Source organism: Vidua chalybeata, chromosome 7 (genome assembly GCF_026979565.1).
Source record: "Vidua chalybeata isolate OUT-0048 chromosome 7, bVidCha1 merged haplotype, whole genome shotgun sequence".
Classification (NCBI taxonomy): domain Eukaryota; kingdom Metazoa; phylum Chordata; class Aves; order Passeriformes; family Viduidae; genus Vidua; species Vidua chalybeata.
The window spans coordinates 21,879,130-21,901,965 of NC_071536.1; the positions used below are offsets into that span (position 1 = coordinate 21,879,130).

The 22,836-nt window shown below is 35.4% G+C and overlaps 1 protein-coding gene across 1 annotated transcript in view; it reads left to right on the forward strand.

Moving 5' to 3' along the window:
* KCNH7 (potassium voltage-gated channel subfamily H member 7) overlaps positions 1-22,836 on the forward strand; it is a 210,725-nt gene that overhangs the window by 60,186 nt on the left and 127,703 nt on the right. The gene's annotated exons all lie outside the window — the stretch shown is intronic.

The following is a 22,836-nucleotide window of genomic DNA, read 5'->3' on the forward strand; positions in this document are numbered from 1 at the left end:
AACTTCTGTTTTGAAGCAGCAGAAAATACTATTTTTAATAACATACTTATTTAATTATTTTGCACAAATACCTGAAGATTCTGTCACCTTTTTCTCTAGTAAGCATCTTCTTTATTCCTGTTCAAGTCTCTCAGTACAGTACTTGTTAAAAATGAGCACATTATCACTGAGTGAGGCACTTCTGTAATTAGGAGCAGGATCACTGTTTTAGTGTGGTTCTCTGCCCACACTTATTTACCTTGCTGAATGAGCAAATGAGTGCATATCTCTAATAAAATCACAGCTGGATATATGTTTAGCCTAATTACAAGTTAACTTGTACCCCTAATTTCCATACCTCTGCAATTTTTTTTACTAGTTACTATATTCGCTGGTTTCCTATATATGCATAAATTTATTCTGACAATATCTTTCAGATTCCAAAGACATCAGTAGCTATTACTATTTTCAGTATCTTTTTAATATTAATAACTAATTGATAACTAATTAATAACTAATAATAATTTTATTTCAAACTGAAAATTCAAAATTGTTGTTTCAAGTCAGAATCTTCTAGTTTCTCACTCCAGTCCCAGCCCCAGAGTGAAATCTTATCAGACATCCTTAGATTTTTCCTTAGAGTGTTTGTATAAACTCATTTTCACTTTGTATGCCCAGGAAATTAGGATAATGAGTTAGGTGTCTCTTGTGTATTATCATTTCATGCAGACTGTGTTTTTATAACAATATAAGTTTGCAGTCATCTTCCTTGCCAAGGCTAACTGAAAAACATGAAACTCATTAAATTCTATTACAAACTAAGACTGCCTTCAGTCTTTCTGGTACACTCTGTCTGCAAATAGAGAGTGACAGTGCTGTCTGAATCTCTTTACATTGGTTTCCTGTATCTAGAGTCCAAATGTGATCTCCTACATTTGGAGTTTCTTAGGAGTATTTATCTCTTCCATTCTTTCTCTCAGGTTATTTTCTTCAGCCTGGATTTATTTCTGGTGATATGTGCTATTCAATTATAACCTTGCACCAAAGAGAGCAAAAGGCTAAAGCAGCTCTAATTGCTTCACCTTTCTGTGGTCTCTGCAGTGTTCTTTCTGAGTCTGCCTGGATGTTAAACCACTTGCATCTGAATCACTCTCACCATGACATGTAGAAGACATTTGCCTGTGTTTCTGTACTATCTACTTTTGTGCTGCCAAGATCACTAGAAAAGTTAAACTCATGGAGCTGCACTCCTCCATAACTTGAATGAGACTCAGACAAGGTTCATGGGACATGTTGTCTGTGTTTCCTTTGTCAGTGTACTTGTAAAAAGAAGGGAACGTTCTCAGCTGCAGGATAAAGCAAATATGCTAAGTCAGTAAAAATGGACTTTGGTAACATCTACTTTTAAATAATATGAATTCTTAAAAGCATCCTACAAAATCTCCCACGAGGAGTCATACCCTAAAGAGTCAGTGGGCTATTAGATACACCAGGGATTTTGCAGGGTTAATTAGAAAAAGAGAAATAATAAGCAAATCCCAAACTCATTACAAGATCTGAGAAACTGAACTGAGCACATCTTAAAGGTTGAGGAACAAAAAAAAAAAAAAAAAGGATAAAGAAACCTTATTTTGCATTTGAGCTCTGTCTTTTCTAGGGTGTGAAGTGAATCACATACCCAACCTGTCTACCTATCACCAGCTAACAAATAGAGCATCACATATTTGGGCTTGTTCAGTATGTTCTTCCTGTTCTCAAATATAAGAAACTAAGTCAATAATTACTCTGCCTCTGTGTATTTTTTTTCTTTCACAGCAGACTGAATCCATGTAGCTGCATCACTATCAGTCCTACCACTAAACCCTTAATCTCTCTATACTCACATTGTTTCAGGCAATACCAAAGAGAACAGCCCTGCAACCAATGTGTAGATACAAACTTCTTGTTAGGGCCCAGGCCTTGGCTCTTTCCTTTCCCTCTTTTTTCTGTCTGAGCTGTACTCATTTGGCAGCTATCAAAGTCCTCAGCAGTCTCAGCCAAGAAAAGCTGGATTGACACATTTCAAGATACTCATGGTATCTCTAAGGAATATTTTGCAGACTAGCAAGTAGGATTTGATTTTTTCCAGACATGACTGTCTTACAAGTGGTAGATACCACTGACATCACAAAATCTCTTATTTTCCATTTCTAAAGGCAGCTGTGTAGTAAGTCAACACTGGTCTTCACTCAGCAGATACCTGCACTCAGCGTGTAGGAGAAACTAAGGAAATTTATAAGGGGAGAATAGAGTGGCAAAATAGTAACCCTCCTTCCCTTTCATCTAGTTTTTTAAAAGTTTTAACAAGTGCCAAAGTCAACAAAAAAGCCATGATGCTTGGCTAATGTTTTATCTGATCTATGGGAAGGTTGTATTAAAAGATATTTTGTCTTTGTCAATATTCTGTAAATGTTTTGGTCAAAACATCTGTCCAGTTCTACTAGGAATATGTGATCTATTCCTGCCCTTGTACTCAAAACAATGAGCAGGCCATGAAGAACCTTGGGATGACTAATCCCAGGCACCAGTACATGCTAGGGACTGACCATTTTGAAAGTGGCTCTGTAGAGAAGGACCCTGGGGAAGCTGAAGATGAATCAGTAATGCATCCTCACAGCAAAAAAGTCCAACTGCATTAGGAAAAGCATTTGCTGACAGGTCAAGGTGGGAGATCCTTTCCCTCCACTCAGTGTTGGTAAGACAAATTTGGAGTGCTGTCTTTAAGTTCTGGGCTCCCCAGTAAAAGGAAGACAGCAGCTTACTGGAGCCAGTCCAGCAATGGGTCAGGGCTAATTAAGGGACTGTAGTAACTAACAAGGACAAGGAGAGGCTGAGAAAGTTGACTGCTTAGCCTTCAAGAGAGAAGGCTTGGGTGTGTCTTACAGAGGTGGTAAAGTTACCCAAGACACTCAGATCCCTGGAGATACTGAAAATGTACCTGGACACGGTCATTGGAAACCTGCTTTAGCTGACCCAGCTTGAGCAGAGGACTTGGATTAAATGCCCTCATGAGTTCCCTTCCAACCTCAACAATTCTGTGGCTCAGTAAGCACATGAGGGTCTCTTCCAAGGCACCTATCACTGGATACTTCTACTTGTACCAGAATCCAAAAGGCAGTGAGAGCTCTGGGGAGCTCTCATGAGGCAGCTTTGTTTCTCTATTGTGCTGCCTAACTCCAGCTTGACAAGAAGGCTAAACATCATCCATAGGTGATGGATGCAGACCACTTGAGAAATTTAATTGCCATCTGTTGTTTTGGCAAGTGTTTGACTCGTCACCAAGACTTTACCTAAAATACTGTTATCTGATTTATGGGTCCAATTGTCAGATTAGAAACACCTACTTTACTGAAGTGTCACTGGATATATGATTTTTATCTCTTCTTAGTATTTTAAATTTAGGAATTTTAATTTTCATTTTATATGAATGCTGTGCTAGAGAAAACCAAAAATAATTTCTTCAAAAAGCAAAAGGTGAACTTTACTAGAACATGGAAATTGTTTTCTTTTCTTCCCAATGTAGCTGTTGAAAATTTTCAATTAGTTATTCCATTTTCTAATAAAGATTTAAAGAAATAATGCTTATATCCAAGCAGATAACATGCATTCTTGAAGTAGATAAAAATGCAGTTAAAGAAACATTTTGGAAAGTAGAGGCATACAGATTAAGAACAAATTAAGAAGACAAACAAGAAATCAGAACTGATTATTATTTGCAGTGTCTACACCAGGGTATTTTAACTGATTGTAACAGTGTAATTTTTTTTTTTAATTTTCAATTTTACAAGTCAAGAATCAACACAGTGGCCTGAAGAATAAGATACCATAGATGAAAATATATTTTCTCTATAAGCCACAATAAATGGAAACACACTGTCGTCACTTCTAGTGAAACAGAACAAAGTGATCTCTTTTAACTAGTCCTGGGCAAATGATATGCAAATAATTCATTATTCCAGCAACCTCTGTCCAAAACCACTGTTTGGTGTTTTGACAGATTCTAAGACAAACTTCAGTATCTTCTTTTGGTCTAAAGATTTCTTACCAATGACAATTGTCTGTACTCAGAACCACAGACCCATACATAGATGTATCAGTCTGTCTTTCCACAGCTTGTCATTTGCATGACTGCTGGGGGAAAAAATTAAAAAATCATAATTTAAAAGCATTTTAATACGACTTGGATTTTTATTTTAAAATTGCAGAATAGATCACACAACATAAGTGGACCCCGCAGCAAATGTTTGTAACTGTCACAGGAAGAGCATTCCTAGAAAACACCACAATACAATCTCAAGATTCAGAACTATTTAAGCCTCAAAACTCTCCACATGTTATCCTTAAAATTTTTATGAGACCCTTGGCTGAGCAGGTCTACAATTATTCTGTTGTGAGTTTTAAAATGTAATAAGATTTCCTTAAATCAAGTGTCAAATATTGCTTCCGGCTGGAGCATTCATGATGTGATAAAATTAGAATGCTAAGAAAACACACTCAATGCAAACAGGATTGATTTAAAAGTCAGACAATGCATTTCAGCATCTCTGATGATATCAGCTGTGTTCTGCTCGGTGGTATCTGCATGCAGAAAAGCCTGCTTGGTATTGTGAAACTGCACCCAGCAGAAAACCCTTGGGAGGAGCAGGATGGGCCCAATGAGAAATGCCTAAAGATGGGTGAGCCTGGTGTTTCCTCAAGCTCTTTCAGCATTTCCTAGGTTCATGCTAGGCTACAGGACCTTGGGCAAATGTCAGTGGTGAAACTTCTTAGCTTCTTAGATAAATTCAAGTGGTAATTTTGAACACTTTATTCTTTACAAAGAGAGGAATTTTGAGCCTCAAAACAATATTACCATGTGCACTAGCTAGTAAATTGAGTATTTTTATAGATGGCTTTAATGTATTTATGAAATAGATGGGGCTTCTACTGACTAAACAGAAACCCCAAATCCTGTTAAAAATCACTTCATAGTGCTTAAAATCAAATTCTATATTAAAGCTACTGCACTGGATTATTATTACAGAAATGCACTGAGTGGTTTGTAATTAAAAAATTAACTTTATTCAAACTCTGAATGTACATGAGTGATGATGAGAGATGCATATATTTTGATGAGATTTTCTTTCAGTGGCTTTGTCCAATGAAAGAAGTTATAATGCCTCAGAACACAAATGATAGGGTTCGTGTATCTTAGAAAAAATGTACTAATAGGTGATCACACAAAGTTCTAAATCTCTTAAGCAGTTTTCTCAGTGAGCTTAAAGAGAGCAACAGATCTTTGAGCATTTTGACAAGGAAATCCACCATCCTGAAAGAGAGGAACAGATTTGTTTGAATTTATGCAACCCATAAAAAATGAAACCTTCTTAGATGAGCAGAAGTTTAATTTTATTTTCTTCCCCAAAGTCTTTGACAGAATTAAAAAAGAAGCAGACTTTCAAATGCTAGGAAAAAAATTGAAAGCAACAGTTATCTTTTTTTTATGCTTAAATATTTCAGATACAACCAGGAAACAGATTTCTCTAGCTTAAAAAGAGAAGCTGGAAAGATTTGCTTACTCTGTCACTCAGATACACAAAGACACACCAACATTTAAAAGAGCCAGAGTTTGTGTTTAATGTTTTACATTCCCTAACCAATTTTTTAATTTCTTAATTCTGCCACAATTAAATACTCCCTGACTCTCTGAGTATAATCTATTTCATACATGCTCTCTTTAACCTCTCCGTACCCACAGCTACAGCCACAAAATCCAGAAAAGCTACTGTAATATAAGAGCCCCATTGTGTCTCAACCATACAATCCTGACTGAAGATACTCAGCAACTTCTTCAATTCACCAGTGAAGTGTTTCTGTACCTTTCTTGCCACTATGTGAAGGCAGTACCAGAAGCTTCACAGAGGAGCTAGGCTAGGGGTCTGTTTGGTTTAACAATCATTTTAGAAAGCACCCAACTCAGTCCAAGGGCCAAAGGAAACTTGAGTCCTCTCTGGGCAATGGGGTTCACTGGCTGGGAGTTTATTCTTATTCATATAGTTTTCTGGTGCACTTATAAAAGAGTCAGGCATTTTAGGAACTTAAGGTAGGTTACCCTGATTTTACTGTTGGCAAAACACTCAGACACGGTAGGTTTGAAAGAACAACCCACTCAAACATGCTATTATTAGAACCAGGTGGGAAATAATTTCCCCAGTCTGGGAACACTTTTGAAATTAAGAAAAAAAAACTCTTTCTAGTGTTAATTTGGACTAAAAGCCAAAATCTCCTCACAATCTGCAACTTGGAAATCAGTGGAAATCAGTAGAAACAATTTGGCTAATTACAAACCATTAAGAGTTTGGGATGAAAGTGATCAAATTTGGAAAAAGTATTCAGAAAGTACAGGTATGGTAGAAAACACACTAGAAGAAAGTAATTGGTGAAAGCATTACCCTTAAAATTATACTCATTAATAATTACCATGAAGGATAAATAAATATATTGGTGAAGACCATCTACATTTCTTGAGAGTATCAAACTCATAGACTTCTCATTTCCTCTTCCCTTTAAATTCATATGCTTGCTCACAGAAATCAGTCATGAAATTATAGGCTCCCAACATGGTGTAGATTTGTGTTTAGAAATAGCAACAGTAGAATCTTCAGTATTTTGAACTCAAATTCCTTGATAAAGCCCCTGAACTAAAAGGTTGAGACTGAATAGGTTTGTATGCCTGCTTTTCAGCTTCAAAGAGAGGTATGATATACCACAAAGCATATGAGAGACTGGAAAGAAATGTCACCTTCAAGATATGTCTGTAAATGCAGGAATGTGAAGAATTTCACTTCACAGAATCAGATGTCATGTTAATCCCATAGTACGGGTAAATATTTCCCCATAAGCATCGCCTTCTCTGTTAGGCAGCTTTGAAAATTTGAGTAAAAAAACCCATACAAATAAAACTACTTCTATTAAAAAAAAACAACTTCTGAAAGCTGTCTAACAAAAACTCAGCATGGCTGTCTAGATGCATTTCATGATTATTTGTTTGGCTATGCAATGTCACACACTGAATGAAAGGTCAGATTCACCTGTGACATTGGAGGAAAAATTTAACTGAGCTCAATAGATTATGGTCACCTATAGCAGTGGTAAAACTAAACTCTCACTTTATGCACTTCCACATAATAGAAAAGACACAGATGCTCTAAAACTCAGGGTTTGTAGTTTCTGCAGTTTTTAAGTTGTTCTTCCAATACCCCACAGATATTTATGAGAGGTATATTCAACAGCAGTGTATTTAACCAGGCAACAGAGTTCCATTGTCAAGACAGGATGGCCTTATGGCAGAAACTGTAGCATGCTTTCAAGTCTGGTGATGTGTTTTCCAGTTCCATGATGAATCTTGTTTACATTTCTCTAGTTCTTTGTAATGCCACTGCAAGAACAGCAGAGCAGGATACCCTAACTCAGCTTTCAGTGATACTAGGATTGACAAGGTGTGTGTTCCAGTTTTAACTTGATTTTTTGCCCCAGGAATGTTGTTATGATGCTAAGAATAGAGTTAGAGCAAATAAGTTGAAATCAAGAGCAAAATTACCCCCATAAATTCAAAGGTAGGTATTACCTAAACCAGCCAAAATAAAACATTTTTGGTACTATTTCTCTTCTTTTGTGTTCAGAAAAGGAAAACAGATAGGTTTAGTATAATATCAGGGTAAGAAATCTTTTTAAAAATCATTTTCTGAACATTTTGTCATTAGACATTTCTAAGATGACAAAAAGTTTCACAACAGCACATGATAAGCAACAGATATTCTTCAACATAATTATTTTAAAAACTGACGGCTGTAAATATATCTAAGAAAAGACAAGTGAATCCGATATATCATAAGAAATATCATCATTCCTTACATCTTAAAATATTTTCTAGGCAGCTATCTCCTTGCCTTGAAAAGTATATTCTATTTTAAGCAACAAAATATTCTGGTTTTATATGCAGCAACTCTAGCATGGGTCTTTACTGTATTTTGCTAACATCCTGGGTTTTATATTCTGCAATAATCAATCATTCCTGCTGAGAGAAACGTGCTATTTCTAACGTTTTATTTTTAACAGCATGTTTCATAATAGATCACATTCAATTCCATTTGTGAGCTCTCCAAAGCCCAAAATAGCAGTAAAAGATGGACAGTTTCTGGGTAAGAAAAATATTTTGGCTGAGGATATTTACAACTTGGAAATATTTAGTCCTTAATAAAATAAAGGTTAGCTGCTGTGAAGCTGATAATTAGAGCTCAAAAACCCTGAGGCTGCCTAAAGATTTCTGGTATGTAGGTATGGAAGTTCCATCTATGTTTTGATAAATCTTGTTCTGTTCTCCAAATGCTGACTTGAACCAGGAGTCTAGGGCTGAGAGCATGAAAAGCTATTTTTAGCTCTCATTCCCTGTGTGAGGATCTAAATGGGCTACACAGACCCCAGTGAATGGTGCTTATAAAACATTTGCATGGGGACAATCATGAAAAAAGCCAGAAGTATGTATCTAACACAGAACTACACACATTCTTAAATTGGCCTACGTAGCTTAGATGGCCACTGCAATGACCTAAATTACACCAACTGTATTGTGACAATAAGCAAAGAGGATCGATACAATACTGAGATTTCTGAAAGTTCAGCAACAGGAGAGGCCATATTCACATTTTCTATGTGTTTAATAATACCAGAGACATGATTCAATATACCTTGGCTGATTCAATGACCCTCTGATCTGTGTGCTCATGCTGTATTTTTGTATATTTCATTACAAAATAAAGAATCAAACAATTAACTGCTCAAACTTCAGAGTCAATTTCAAGTCTTCATACTTGGGCACATAAATCTGGTTCAGGTTTTCAAAAAGGCTCACTCTGTCTGGGAGCTGAATATTTTTGAAGTCTGATCAGTTAATCTGGCAATAAAAGTGAGTTGAACAGAGTTTTATTGATAAATTAAGACCTACTTATTACTGATTGAATCAGAAAAAGAAAAATGAGAGCATATGTGGAAAATTATACCTAAAGAACCGATAGCCTAGAGGTATATAATGTTCAAAGTAATGTGTCCTTCCACCAGAACATATTACAATTATAGAAAAGGTGGCTAATTACATAGCAATGCTGAAATTAATCTATTAATCCAGAATCATCGTAACTTGGAATAATAAAAAAGAGGATGACAATTAATCCTCTCTTGGAATTGAAGAACTATTTCACATCTGTATGAACTTTTAAAAAAAATAAAATAAGCATGTGCCAGCTGGAAGCAGGTAAAATTTTAAGAATCTGTAGTGCAGCCCCATCAGATAACAAAAGAAATTTACTCAGTGTCTAGAATTAAACAGAAAAAAAAAGTCATTTTAAATATACTTGTAATACATAAGTAGATACTTTTTTTTTACTTTCTCTGATGCTTTCTTAAGGATGCTTGACAGGATTTGAGTCTATTTTCATTGGCTAGCCCACAGCAATCCTTTGGGGACTTGTGTAACAGAGCCTATGAAGAATATTTGAAAATCTCATCTCCCAGATTTATAGTTAAGGAAATGAATTCTCTGTTACTCTTCTTTGCAGCTCCTTTAAATGTCTATTTGGGCATGTATTTTCCTACTGCTTAACACCTCTGAAATGCTTTGTTTGCTTGGCAGGGTGATCAGATATTTTGTGAAAGTACTTTAGCAGAGTAAAGCAACCTGTTTTCCCTACAGCTGTCTGATAGATTTGCCAATGGCAAAGTGTCATGTTATTAATAATTATTTCCATGTTATCATGACATCTCTAAAGCATTTAGCAAGCCACTGTCTTCATTTACATTTTTAAATTAAGTATTTAATGGAGCATTTTAGATGCATGAGTGTGTTTGATAAAGGTTTTGGACATTTACTGCAGTCTTAAAAGTGCTTCTGTGTTTTCTGTATAGATCTAGAAAATTTTTTGAGAAAGTCAATATATGAGCATTTTAATGAAACAGAAAACTAGACTTTGTATTTCCCTCTGATAAAGTCAGAAAAAGGATGTGCATGCTTCCCTGTTTTATACATGATGACATAAAAAATCGTATGTATCAAACCAGGAAAGGCTGTCAGAGCAGAGTGGGTTTATTTATGCTCTATGAGAGCTGTGGCATATGATGATCAGCCAAAAGCTCAATGGAATAGAATGTTGAAATAGAATATTTAAATTGAAGGATATTTAAATGAGTCAGTGCAGACTCTCTCATCCCTTCTGCTGTGCTAACAATGGAATTTAATGCTTTTCTAGAAAGGATGTAGAACATACCTGCTCCTTTTTACCCCTCTGAACATTATGGCAGACAGGTTAGAAGGAATCATCACTTGGATCATTGTATCAGTGATGCAAGTGAAATTACACAGTAAGTTTACCATCTGTTGGGAAGGCTCTACATTGTGTTTCACTGGTTTCAAATACATTGTGCCACTGCAGGAATACACAACATTTCAATTTGAAAGTCAAGATGATGTACATTTGGTTGAGTATGAATGTGTGTTTATGGCAAGATCTCCTTGCAGGAAAACACATTGGCCTCACCTGACCCACAGACTCTAATTCCAGTATTTTGATAATAGTGGCCATACAGAATATGTGGCCTTTTCATACCAAGTGTATACTTTTTTCTTACATTTTCATGAATCCACATCTGTTTCAGGATTTCTCTTAGGCTTGTTTCAGACAATGTAATGAACTTTATTTTGATTTTTTGCTGATATTTTCTTTCTAATGACCATAGTTAAGTGTCTTCTAACTTCACAATATGATATAAAAGACAAAGAAACTTCTCCATAATTTAAAAAAATCGTTTTTCTTGACATGAGCATAATAAAAATTTATATATAAATAATATGAATATAAATTTAGCACATGACATTTCATAGATTACATAAGCATTCTTTATATTGTAGCATTGCTGGTGGGAGGACATTAAATATAATTAATTGATCTGTTTCATTTTTAATTGATAACCTTGGTCATAGGAAATCAATTTAATGGAGCTACTTCTGGAATAAATCCAGAGCTCCACATAACTCCAGGATTGCAGACCTCTATTCCAGTGAGTTCTCTCTAGCTTCCTGGTGTTACCCTGTGTGGTATGTGTTAATATATCAATAGTTTTAAGATCTAAAAAAATCTTTGTACTGACTTCCCCATTCTGGACCATCTGTTGTCCTCAAATCACATATGCAATTTACTTTTCCCTCCAGCTCTGCATTTGTTTCTATAGTTTCTATTTATTGCTTGAGCAACAAATTAAGAAGCAAGGTATAGGGTGCATATACCTAAGTATTTTATTTTTGTTGAATTAATTGTATGATTGCATTTTGGCAATGATGCAAAGAGAATTCTCAGTCAGAATGAAAATCATACTTTAATTCCCTTGTCCAATGCATCAACTTGGTTTCAAATACAACAGTGTTGACTGTACTGTATTTGAAACCAAATTGATGCACTGACTGTGAGTCACAATATGACTCCTCATTTTCTTCTTTTCTTTATGTTGTATAATACTATTAACATAGACTTAAAGAAAATACTTTTAAGTTCTTTAAAGATTTATTACAAAATCATGCATCAGAATTGTGCTTATCCTCCCACAACCCTGCAATATACACAATGGCAGTGCATAGGTAAAAGCACAGTCATTATACGCTTTGTAACCTTTTCTCCATTTAGAAAATACAGATTAACATGTAAAGAAAAGAGGAAAAGAGCAGGCACAGCAGTTTCCTCTTTCGTTCATTTGCTGCTGTTACCGTGTCAGATTTTTATTTTTCAAGACTGCTGTTTTCCAGCAAAGTGAAATGCTGAATTGCTCAAACCATAAGAAATAATCAGAAAGAACTACACTCATCTTAGAGCACTAAGTCAATTTGTAGTAGAAAGTGAGAAAAAGGGGCAACCTGTTCCCTCTCCAATGTAAACAATGTGCCTGGTTATACTGCTAAGAGAAAGGGTAAGTTCTGTTGGAGACTTCCACACCATCAGTTATGTGTCACTTTCCTGGGATCAAGAAGACAAAATGCAAACACATTTTATTCTTGTATTATTTGAAGAGTAAAGGTGTCTTCATGGTTTGATATATAGCAATAATCCCAAACCGAAGTGTATCTTCAGTGCTGCCAAAGTTTCTGTGAGAGAAATGTATTAATGTTCTTTTATATGGCAAGCGTTTAGATACATGCAGTGGTACAATGTTACTAGTAAGAAGCTTGGTTATTTCTAAGGCTCCACTTTGAAAGTGACAAAAGAGAAGTTCAGCAATCCACTTGACAATCAAGCAATGGTTTTTTTTTTCCAGTTTAGCTCACCCAAACTGTGAAAATAATTTTGCTAAGGAAAAAAGGGGTTGTATGGGAAACTTAGGATATGATTATCTTCAAAGTGAAGAGAAAAAATAATTGCATCAACTTAAGAAGAAATTATGATTCATAATGTAAACAAGAGTGACCACATATATCATGTGCCACCTACAGCATGTGAAACTAGTTTGTAACCAAGATTGTCTGATAAAAACTTTTTTATTGGTTGACCTATCTCCAGAAAAAAAAAAAAATTAAAACTACCCAATCTAAACAGCTTGGGTCCCCAGTATTTAATTTAAGGCTCCTGTAGGAGGAAAACAGCACTGATTTAAAAGGGAGCAATGAGAACTTCTCTTTCTGAGAAAACTGTGCAAAAGCAGAAAACTACAAAGCCACCCCCCATCTCTTCTCAAATTTCTTGCTTTTTTCCTGCTAGGGTGCTTTCAAAGACAAGGAATTTTTCCTTTATTTTTTTTGATTTTTTGTTTGTTTGTTTTTGATGGATTTGTCTAGCATAAGGCAAATCAGTTTCTGGACTCTTACTCTGCCTCTATCTCACAACTCAAGACTTTCCAGCAGGGAAACTGAGCTTTTGCAAAGTAGAAATTGAACATAAATCTACAAAGTGGCAGGGCAAAACACTCAAAACTAAACGCGAACACTCAAAATTAAAGCCTTTTTTTTCCTCCCACTCCAGCAAATATGCATTTTTTTACAAACTAGTTTAAATCAATCTGATTAAATAAGGACATAGCAATGACTCAGATGAGCATAACCTACCTAACCTTGTCTGGAACACTAACATTGTTATTTTTGCAGCTGAAGCACCAACTGCAAAAATTTGACAAATTAAAACCTTAGCTAAATCTATATGGCTTTTAGTGTTAATGAAGACTTTACCATTCTTATTTCTTCTTACTAAAGTCCCTGTATTATCTCATGAGTAAACATCAATTAACCATAAGGATGTAATTCAGAATAAAATCTTCTTGACAGTGAGTGTAATCCTGCCTAATATCAATTCTCCTCTTGGTTAAAGCTATTTCCTATCCCGGACTTGCCGCTGTGCAAACAATCCTAATCAATACCACAAGAAATCTTAGCCAGAGAGATCAGCCTGCCACAGAAAAAAAACAGCACTAATTACTGCTAAGAAGTCAACCTTGAAAATAATCTGATCCAAATTTAATCTAGAAAAACAGTTGCTTACATCACAAAAACATTATTATTTATTTGTAAATTATATCATCAGAAAGATATTATAAACTGAAAATCTTTTAATGTTGATGGAAGTGGGATATCCTCCCCTTTGGATCAAGATAAATTTCAAGAAGAACTGTAAGTGGAATACTGTATCACTGCACTGTGTTTCTCCTTAACTCCTAATATTCAAGCTGCTGATTTCACCATACATCATAAAATATATATTCTTTGAATGCTAATTCTTAACTAGAATCTAAAATTTCAAAGCATTTTAGATAGTAGTCATGGCCTAATATTTGTACTCTGCGGGTAGGACCAGGTTTAAAAAGGAGATTTTTTCTCTGTTCACAGTTTCAAGGTACAGCTTGGATGCTGAACAGAGCTAATCTTTAAGGCCATCCAAATTACAGACGAACTGTTCAGTTTCAGCTGGTACATCTACAGTGAAAGAAGGGTGGATGAACCAGAAGTGTTCCTTCCAACCTGCCTAACCATAAGAATTATTCCCCCATATAGTGCCCCAATCCATCTTGATTTCATTTATTTAGGTAAAATTGATATGGAGAGTAAGAGCTCTTGTTCACTTTCCTAGTTTCAGTGTCCATAATTACTATTTGAAGAAATTTTTGCCTAGCCTCCGGAAATCATACTGTCATTACATATAACTGCTGGCTATGTCTTCGTTATTTCTTACAGTGGATTATGTTGATGCCACCCTTTTCCAAGCAGCTCTATTCACTTGGTTTCCTCATGTAGCCTTTTTTCTTTCTAGCAGTAAAGGGACAGGAGAATATCAGCTTCAAGATATTGCAGATCATCTGCTTAACATATTCTGTGTGCACTGGTATAGCTGGTGAAAACAGGGAGAAAGTTGGTACCTCCTTAAGTAAACAAATTCAGTAATGGTGTCCTGTTTGGTGTTAGATCAAAGAAGGACTGACACAAATGAGCAGAAGAACTTTAAAAAAAAAATCTAATAATATAACCATTAGTTCTACTAAGGGCCAATCAATACTCGAATTGCCCATAAATCTCCAGAGAATAATATGCAAGTTTTTCAGTATTTCACAGCTGTATTCTGCCCGCAGAGTATGTGGGCAGCTCTATTCAATTATAAAGGATGCAGATGAAGGATATGATATGTCCTGAAGTGATGACAATTTGATGATTATTGTGTTTGATTAGAAATTCTACCCTTACCATTGAACTTTTTTTTTTTTTTAATAAGGCCTATTTTAAAGTGGTTATAGAAACCTTTGTCTCATTTCACCTAAGGCAGAAAATAGCATGTAAGCCTAAAGGCAGTATTTTCCTTTTTTCCACCAAAATTAGAGAAAGACCATAAGAAAAAATGGGACACATCTACTCTGTCCTCCATTTTCTATTAAAGCCTAGGTTTGTGACATATTGAGCCTTCAGTTTAATAAATCAGGAAATAAATATCCTGATGTGATCCTTTTCAGCCTTAAAAGATGCTTCATGAAGGTAGCTTATTTTTCCACAAAAATATTTGTCAGCAGTACATTTTGAGTTCAGCTATGAAGGACTGACAAATCAATTTGCAGAAACACTCTTCATTTGCAAAAGGAGAAACATCCTTCCATGTTCCTCCATATTCTGAAAGTTTCCATTTCATCTTTGAAGCCAAATATTTGGTTTTTCCAGTCTGCAACAGCATTTCATTTCCAATTTCACATTTTTTAACTTTAGCACATGAAATAACCCCACAATATTTTCTTAGATTCAATAACAATTTATGTTTCATTAATAAGACAGAATCTTTCTTTTTCTTTCTGACTCTTCGATATTTGTTGTGATTGGATTCCTCTTTTTCCCAAAATTTCTACAAAAGACTCAGAATTTATCCATAAAATCCTAAAAGAGAAATGTTCTAAAAAGCTATTTTGTTTGCTGTTTGCAAACTTGCATTTCTGGTTTAGTTTTAAAAACATATATGTAGCTAACCATATTAGATACTTCCTAAACCTAAATCCTCTCTTCTGAGTTGAAAAACAAATTATCATTTGCCCAAGATGTTAATTGTTGTCATCATACATTCAGCAAGAGAGCCCCATATCAAAAAAACAACCAAGATATACCATGTCAGTATGACTGTCTCTGTGGTCAGTGATGCTGACTTTCAATTTAATACATACTTTCTAGCCATAAAAAGAAGCTTAATTCTCTCATTATGCATGGAAAACACTTACTGCATATTCTGTCCAGTCAGTGTCTTAAAGAAGGACATGCTCATAGGGGATCTGTCTGCTATATGACACAATAATTCCCGCCTGAATAATTTAACAGAATATAGCAAAATTGAGACATCATGCAAAACAATAAATTGACAATTGCCATCAAAATAAAATGTAATTTAAACTAAATCAGAAGCTATAGCTGATTTCCTGGCATGAATAGAGTGGTATTAAAGTCTTATTTAAAAATAAAGCAAAAAAAACCAGTAATTTTCAATCTTATCAGCACAGAGTTATCGAATTAATTTCTTTCTTTAAATTACGAGGCAAATTTTGGGTAACTGGACTTTGGTAGTTTTGTAAAGTAAAAGATTGCACTAAAAATAGAAAATCTAGATGTTAACGAGGGAAATATTGATATATTGCATTTCAGTGGGAAACTTCAAAAATATATATAACTGAGAAGTAGCATTAGGCTGTGTACAAAAAGAGTTCTGGACCTGTTTTTAATTTCTTTCTACAAATCTTACTTCTTGCTTTAACCACCTGATTTAATTACAAATTCTGTGTCTTTTTCTTTTTATGTATGATGTTTAGTCACATTACATCCAACAGTCATGATATTTTTGGATGTATACAAACAAAAAAGAGCAGACAGTGCAATTCAAGCATTGTTTGCTAAGCTTTATTATAAATAAACTGGTTTTATTTACCTCAGCAAAATTTCACATAGTATTGAAGCCTAAAAATGTCCATCTTCCATTTTGGTAAGAAGTAGCGTTCATAGGTAATCAGTGCTTTTTTAGAGAATTCACCATTCAATCAGGGGTTTACCAGGAAAATTACATAATATAGTAAACCTCTATGGGTTTATGTAGGAAGTGCTGAAAGGAGAACCCTCTTCTTCACATATTTACAAACTCAAGGCCAAGAACTTGCCAGTTTAGAATGTTTTGTAGAAGAACTAGCATCTTGGGATCTTCCATTTTTTCAGTGTTTAATTTTAGAAACTTATGGGCTCATTAAATCCCACAGTAGTAAGTACTTATCATCTCATAAAAATTCTTTACTGAGGTTCTCATAATTGCCTGTGCTTATAAGAATTAGTTGTCTGTAAATGTTAAATGATAAATTATAGAACAGACCCAAGAAAAAAATCAGATGTTTGGGTATGAATGCTCATTCTTTTCTTCTCAAATCACAGTTCTTTTTTGTATGCATATACAAATCACTGTCCAGTGGTTATTAAATATTAAGAATATAGACAACCAGGAATTCTAAAGCTCAAATAACAGAGGAAAGTATTGGGATGACTGAGGATTTTTTTAATTTAGCTTGGCTTTAGCAGCTGAAGAAATCTCAGATTTTTTTCAGGTCTTTCAGTTTCTCTGGTCTTTTTTTCCTACATATGTTTGCATAACTATAGGGAAATTGTCAATTGTTTCATTGACAATTTTCTGTTTAAGTGCAGAACAGAAAATTGCTTGGGCTTTTTTCACTTTTTTATTTGTTTGAGCATTCATTTGACATTATTTTCTGGTCCCTATCATCTCTTTTGATTTTCTTTAGCACAGAAAATATTTCTGTTTCTACAAGTCTTCCTTTGTTCAGTGGATTCTCTGATAGACATGTACGATAATGTTCTTTTCATTTTCTTCAAATTTATATTCTGGAAATTGGTCTTTTAATAGCCTTCAAGATTTTCCAAGCTGTGCCAATAATTTGCCACTTAACAGTGGAAGTGCAGCAACTGATCTTTCATCGTTCTCCTGTAAAGGAATCACTTTTGATAATCAAATTTGCCTTTAAATTATTAGAAACTAAAATTGTGATATGCATTCAGAGACATGAGAATAAAGATTGCAGAATAAATGAGAGTTAAATTCCAGCTTAATGAATCATTTAGAAACAATACATCTTTCCCAAATAATCAGCAATCCTCCCTGTCAAAACAGAACTTTGCCAGACTTTTCATCTGACATGCTGTTAAAAGGAGACAAATCTTACAGTCTAATTTTCTAGTTCTTTTGAAAACTTCCTTTTACAAAGGGAAAATAAGTCATTCACAATTTCTAGTCCATAAGTGCTTGGAGAAGTAAAAATGAAAGTAGAAACTGAGTATGTTGCTTGATTACAGCAAACACCGACTACTTTAATAAGTTGCTAAGTGAACACTCTCCTGTTTTCCCTTGGTACATACATGGTTTGATGTAACAGAGCAGACCATTCCTGCAGTCACCTTCTTTATAAACTGAAGCCAATTGCATTAAAAGTGCAGTTAACATTCTTTTGGTTTGTATTACCTTATTTTCTAGAATAGGTAACATAGCCTGTTAAGGTCAGAATTCAGCTTTTCCATAAGCAGTTAAGGTTAACCAAGAGGCTGAAAATAACCATGATTTTTTTTAAACAAAAATACTAATTTCCACAAACAGTATACTGGCTAGCTCAATTATAAGTCATGTTCCTTGAGCAGTTACTATGTTTTCCTTAATGTGAGTGCTCTGTTTACTTGACAGTGATAGTATTTTTCTCACAGTGGCTTGAGAACACAATTCTCCTCACTTTCCTTCTGTAAAACTACAGAAAAGAACCAATGTACATTTCTTCTAAGACAGACTCAGAGAAGAATGGATGGAGGATAAATCCAGAATGGAACAGATTTGATGAATGACTATCTTGCTCTGCTAAGTCACATCAACATACTAACAATGCGTAACATACAGTGATGAAATGAGAGAAGAAGCAGGATAATTCACATCCAGCCAAATCAGCTAAAATGTTCCCTTTGACTTCAGATGTGACTATGGTCATGAAATGTCTGATGCTTACCATTTTCCAGCCAACAGAAGAGATGTGAGATAAAGACAACCTTCTAGCACCCCAAAATAGTCTTATAATGGGTAATGTTATTGAGAAAATTTAATAGTGGATGTAAATTGATGAATGGTAGGTGGGATTTCATTACTAAATATAAGCCTTTATCCACTTGGCAAATAATGATTTGATTTTTTGCAGTTAAAGATATAAGACCAGCAATCTCTGCCACATTTATTAATCACAACTTAAAAATCATCTAATCAATTTATTATAGCACTCATAGCAGAAAACTTCAACATGTTCCCAGCTTGTTTCATAATAAAATTGAAAACTATCTGAAGATTACACTGGAGTAAGTGTCATGGTTTAACCCCAGCTGACAACTATGCACCATACAGCTGCTCACTCTCCTCAGCAGCAGGATAGGGGGAAGAGAATTGGAAGGGTAAAAGGGAGAAAACTATTGGGTTAAGATATGAATAGTTAAATAACTGAAATAATTAATAGTAAAAACAATAATAAATTGAAATGAGAAGGAAAGTAACAAAGAGAGAAATAAAACCCAGGAAAGGCAAGTCATGCAAATGAAAACAATTTCTCACCACCATCCAACTGATGCCCAGCCTGTCACTGAGCAGTTTCCCCCTGGAAAAACTGCCCCTTTAATTGCTGAGCCTGCTGCCTCGTGGTCTCAAATACCCCTATGATCAGCTGTACCAGATATGTCTCCTGCCAGCTCCTTGGGCACTCCCAGCTTCCTCGCTGGTGGGGCCACCTGAGGCACAGACAAGGCTGGGATGCTCTGTAAACCCTGCTCAGTAATAACAAAAATATCCCTGCATTGTTAACACAGTTTCCAGTACAAATCCAAAACATAGCCCTGCACTAACTACTATGGAGAACAGCTGAGACAGTTCCAACTGAAGTATTTGATTAATGTTACAATAGAGGGCAATCCTAAAATGGAAGTCCCATCCCTGTTACTTCCAGCTGAAAAGATCCTCAATGTGACTGGTGAGGTTCTGCAAATGTAGCTCTCCATCTGTCACCACTCACATTTTTTAGCAACTGCACAGACAACTCAAAAGGTTTTAGGATTTCCCCACTTTGTGATATGAACTTTTAACCCTTTAGCACAGAAAGTCAGAACAAAGTAGAATCCTGCAGGACAAGAAGATTGTATGAGCAGAACTGTCACAGCATATGTCACAGTTGAGATGGCCACACTACACAGGGTATCAGCATACAACTTCAGAAAGCTTCAACCCAAACAGAACAGCACCACATCACATCAGAAGGCTTCAGGAGTCTGCCCTTCTTGTTCTTTAGCCCAACCTTTTATACCCCTCATGTTCATGCACTGCACCTGTGTGCCCTCTGTTCCCTTTGGTGGTTGGTCAGTGCAACTGGGCACTCCATGGCTCATTACCTTCAAAGCTGTTCGCCTCCTTCTCACAGCTGTACCCACTGGGGATACGGCTCGGCCACAGCCCCACTCCCAAATACCACAAACTGTGTGCCTACACAGAACTGTGTTTAGTTCCTCATCCCAAATCAATCTATGCCTAGTTCTAGTTGATATATCCAGTTCCACTGGTTTCTACTAGTTTCAGTCTTTTTTTTTTTTTTTTAAGGAGAGAGGGAGAAGAAAGAAAGGTCACCAAGAAGAGTTATCTATTGACATAAGCACGTGATCAGTGTGTCACAGAAGGAACAGCAAACTGGACATTTCTTTTCCCATCTATGGATTTTTTTCTAGATTGTCTGTTAAAACTCTATTCCCAAATAGCAACAGTCTCAGTAGTATCAGTGACCTTTGGCAACAGCCTTTCTGTCTTTTGGGACTACATTGATTTTTTTTTTCCCCTCTGGCTTCCATATAGCAATTTGGCATCTTATTGACCCAGATCTACAAAGTGGCCAGTATCACTAGCAGCAAGGGAGTTTGAGAGGTTTTTTTAGTACAGCAAATTAGAACATGAGCTGGCACAGGCTACAGTGAAAAAGCATTGATAGTACTCTAGATTCAGACAGCTCTAGTGGACTGACAGCCATGTTTGGCAGATGTGGCATTGGCTGATTTTTCTCACGATTAGTTTATTAGCCACACAGAGTACTTGGTAGCCACACACAGTACTTGGCTTGCTGGTCTTCCAGAGCGTGTCTAGACCCCAAAGGCTTTAGTTTTAGTTTTAAAAATTCTAAGTGGGTAAAGGTTTATGTGCTTCTAGAGTGTATTAACATATTAACACATAAGAGCACAGAAATTATGAGAATCCCTTCAACTTCTCTTATTTTCTTGTAATTATTGAAACATTCCTAGGGATTTCTTGTATAGACAATGGGCGTGGTGCATACTTTATATTTTTCAGGGGTTTGTTAGTAAAAGTTAATGCATATTCCATTTCCCTGTAGAATACAATAATCTTTTCAGCAGTAAATGTTTGGAATCCTTGTATGGATTTATTCTCATAGTGAAATTACCCTGTATTCCTATTTAAAACTCTGTGCAATGGACTAGCTTACTACAGGATTGAAATGGATTGCTTTGAACTACATTCTGTGGAGGATAGTCTGCAGCTATCCAGCCTAGTTGATTTTAATCCTACTCAACACTGTTACTCAGTAATTACAAATTAAGTTGGTCTAAAACTGAATGGTTCTATCGCCTTCCAAAGACCCATACTGATGCTTCCCAAGAGAATACTCTTCCTTGAGTACTGTCTGAAAGTTCTCTTATTATTCTGTTAGAGGAAATCAAAGCTGTTTTGTAGACTATCTATGAGAAAACTTTCTAAGTGTTTAGCTTTATAGTGTTGTAAAGAACAGCATGGGTCATGTGCAAATCACAGCCTTGAGATTAAATTCTTACCATCACTGTAAGCAACGGGTTCAATCCTAGAGCAACCTTCCTTCCTTCCTTTCTTTCTTTTCCTTCTTTCTTTTCCTTCTTTCTTTTCCTTCTTTCTTTTCCTTCTTTCTTTCTTTCTTTCTTTCTTTCTTTCTTTCTTTCTTTCTTTCTTTTTCTTTCTTTCTTTCTTTCTTTCTTTCTTTCTTTCTTTCTTTCTTTCTTTCTTTCTTCTTTCTTTCTTTCTTTCTTTCTTTTTCTTTCTTTCTTTCTTTCTTTCTTTCTTTCTTTCTTTCTTTTTCTTTCTTTCTTTTTCTTCTTTCTTTCTTTCTTTCTTTCTTTCTTTCTTTCTTTCTTTCTTTCTTTCTTTCTTTCTTTCTTTCTTTCACAGTTGTTTTTCTCTACAGTTATATCAGCAATACAGTTATCTCTCTCTATATTCAAACAAGTGTACTGCAACAAAAGCCCACAAAAAAGCCAAAACCAGAAAATTAAGAAACAGAATGACCATCCTCAATGAAAAAAACAACATGGAACAATGTGAACTGTATTTGAAAATAGTGAGTTATTCTAATGTGTAGGTTTGTATACTTCAGTTGAGGATGGATTTTTTGTTCAGAGCAAGGCTCAGCCTTTGTGTATGGACCCAGCTAAAGGAAAATAAAGTAAAAGTAAAGGACATAGGTTCTGAGTATTCCACAGAAAATATCTGAAAGTTTTATCTTAGTGGTAATATTCTCCTTTCAATTAGGCAGATAAATTGCTGGAACACCCACTAGCAGAGACTGATGTATTTTTTAAATCCCCAATTTTACACTCTTTACGCTGTTGCAATTTTTCCAGATGTCTGCCTGAGGGTTTAAGAATTCACTACTCCCTGCTATCCATTTTGCAACTCTTTTTATATGTTTAACACAGTTTTTAACTCCTTTGACATCAGTTCATTCCTGAAAAGCATAAGCATCTGACACAGAATTTTAGTGAGGTACTCCAGGAAATCCCCTTGGCACAAAAGGGATATAATATATCTTATTTCCAAATCTGCTCATGCATAACCAGGGTTAGCATACACTTCCTCAGAGTATATTTGTCTTCAGTAAGACAAGAAAGGAAAAGACTCCAGTGAATTTATTTAATAATTGATAATGGAAATAGACTCTAATGAAATTTCCATCATCCAGAAACATGAACTCTACTTCATATATACTGTCATTCATTTGTTGGCTAATAGCTGACTTGGCAGCTTCCTTGAATTCCCTACTTGGATACAAGCAGCCAGCCCACTTCTCCTATGATAAAGCTCTTCAAATCTCAAGGGAAGCAGTGAACTCTTAGGGCTGTATCTTTAGGGGCTGTGCATCCCCACAGAAGCTCAAAGCTGCAAGAGAAGCCACATTATAGAGATGACCTGATTG